Below are 2,887 nucleotides of genomic sequence, written 5' to 3'. Positions count from 1 at the left end.
GAGAAGCAACCTGGAATTAAGGAGGAACAGGGAGGACCATTCACCAGTGGAACAGCTTGCCACCAGAAGTTGCAGGTGTTGCAACACTGAAGGTTTTCAAGAAGAGACTGAGTAATCATTTGTCTGGAATGGTATAAGGTGTCCTGCTCAATCGGGGGAGGGGGGGTTGAGCTAAATGACGTCCAAGGTCCCTCTGTCATTCTGTAAGGGTCTCCTGCTTGAGCAGAGGTCAGACTAGAAGACCTCCAAGGTCCCTTTCAGCTCTTCCAATTCTGTAAGTGTTTCCTGCATAAGCCGTGGGTTGGACTTGATGACCTCAAGGTTCTTTCCAACTCTATTATTCTATAATTCTGTAATTCGAGCAGGGGTTGGACTGGAAGACCTCCAAGGTCCCTTTCAAATCTATTATTCTCTAATTCTGTAAAATTCTCCTGCTTCAGCAGGGGTCAGACTAGAAGACCTCTAAGGTCCCTTTCAGCTCTTCCAATTCTGTAAGGGTTTCCTGCATGTGCTGTGGGTTGGACTAGAAGACCTCCAAGGTCCCTTCCAGTTCTGTTCTGACGGAAGTGTCTGCCAGACAATAAAGGGCTGAATTTGACCCTGGTGGAGGGAGGAGGCCGTTGTAAAACAGCCCTCTCTATGACCTCTCCATCCTGCAGGGCAGCGATGGTGAGTGGAGCAGGGTAACTGTCCGAATAATCCGGACCACCCAGTACCAACGGAAGCGATGGAAACCTTACCGTTTGGGTAGCCTCTCAGCTCTGAGCCGATGGCTGATGAAGACAGTGGTGAGTGTTTCGCCAGCAGGGAGCGATAAACCTTATCAATTTGCCAATCAAAATTTCCGCCTGGCCTTCCCAACAGACTATCGAAAGCTTCTGAAAAAAATCTGTTTCAAATTCTCCTGATTGTTTTCACACAAACCTCTTATTCTTAGTGCAGACTCCATTTGTCTATACTGTAACATAATAATTTCTTTTTCAGCATTTCCAACTTTTTGTTGCACCACGTCGATTTTCGATACCAAATTAGTATTGGCATCATTAAGGACATTGTGATTTACTTTACTACAAGAGACATGAGGAATATGATATTGCAAGAGTCCTATAAAACCAAGCTTCAAATTGGGGGTCAGGAAGTGACTGTTCTGAAAGAGATACCACCTCAAATGCTAAGATCCAGGAAAGACTATGCTTTTTTAGTTGAAGAGCTTAAAAATCGTCAGCTACAGTTCAGATGGGAGGCACCAGTTGGGCTAACATTCATCTTTGAGGGGCAAAGATACCGTCTTAAATCAGTATGGGAAGCTCGAAACTTTTACCATAATATCCTGAAGGCCGGACATCCCGCCCCACTTGGACCTAGAGAAAGAGAACAAGGAGGAGAAGATAGACAGCAAACTACACAACTATCAACAAGGATGGATCATCTTTCTCCCTCAGAAGTACAAGGAGCCAAGGAACAAAGACAAAACAGGGTGATTACCAGACGAATGGATCAACAATTAAAAAAACAACAATCTACTAATTCCCAATGATTTGTTTTCTAGGGTGAAGAAGATAAAGATATCTGCCAGAGTTTTATCAGATCATAATCTAGTTTGGATGGAGTTGGGATGGGTGACGCAAGCAAGAAGGTCTTGGGGATGGAATGAAAATTTATTTAGACATGAGAAATATACCAGCGAATGTAAAAGATTGTTAGCAGAATACTTTGTTTTCAATATGAATAAGGGTACATCTATGGAAATTGTATGGGATGCAAGTAAAGCGTATATGAGAGGAGCTTTGATAAATCTAAATAGATTACATAGACGTAAACAAGGGGGAAAGTGAACAGGACTGGAAGATGAAATTAGGATTATGCAAAATGTTTTTTTTAAACTTTTAAAGTTTACTCCTCAGTTATTTTTGTTAGGTATAATTACTGATTGTGCAGCTGTAGAGATTAATTTGATTTTGCACTTAATAACTGCAGTTAGATTGTTGGTGGCGCAATACTGGAGGAAGGAAGACTTGCCTATAATTCAAGAATGGACACTGAAAGTCACAAATTCAGCCGAGATGGCTAAAATATCTGCATATCTTAAACATCACTTAAACGAGAGATATAAGTGAGACTGGAAAAAATGGATTGATTATATACAAAATAAATATGGATAAACGAGAGGGAAAAAATGGATTGATTCTATAAAAAATAAATACGGGACTAGGAAATTCCAGATAGCTTATGATTAAGATCAGGAATGATATAAATTGTTTAAAGTTAGCTTAGCAAGGAGGAGCTAAGCTCAATGTAAAGGGTGAGGGAGGGAGTTTTGACCAGGGGTGTTAGATTTTAATGTAATATGATTGCACATGTATACTGTCTTCTCTTATTTTTTCTTTAAAACTAGGATATGTTAAGTATATTGTTATGGAAGTATAAATACCATCAACATAGATTGGAGTTTGCTCAGAAGCGGAAATACACCAATGAGAAGAAACCAAAGGGAGACAAAAGACAGGAAGAGAGGGATAGGAGAGAGGGTAAGGGGGGAAGATGAGGAGGATAAGGAGGAGTGGAATGTAGAGAGAGGAGAAAGGAAGGGGAAGTAGAGTAGGAAAGGATGATGGAGGGAAGAAAGGAGGTAGGAAAGAGGTAGAAGAAAGAGGTGTATGGAGAGCAGAAGAGCTAATAATGGGTTTTTATATTTTTGGGTGTTGATGGCAAGAGGAACTGATGTAATTGCTATTTAACACAATAGGATAGTGGCTATGTAATAGTATACATGTGATTGTATGTTATGAAAATGAAAATAAAAAAGTATATTTGAAGACCGTGGTGAGTGGGGTTGGGCGCTTTGGGGGCAAGGCTGCTCCTCCCACAGGTCTACAGAGGTTGGCAA

The sequence above is a fragment of the Thamnophis elegans genome, chromosome Z (genome assembly GCF_009769535.1).
Source record: "Thamnophis elegans isolate rThaEle1 chromosome Z, rThaEle1.pri, whole genome shotgun sequence".
NCBI lineage: Eukaryota > Metazoa > Chordata > Lepidosauria > Squamata > Colubridae > Thamnophis > Thamnophis elegans.
The sequence above is the reverse complement of the archived record's forward strand: the minus strand, read 5'-3'. Positions refer to the sequence as shown.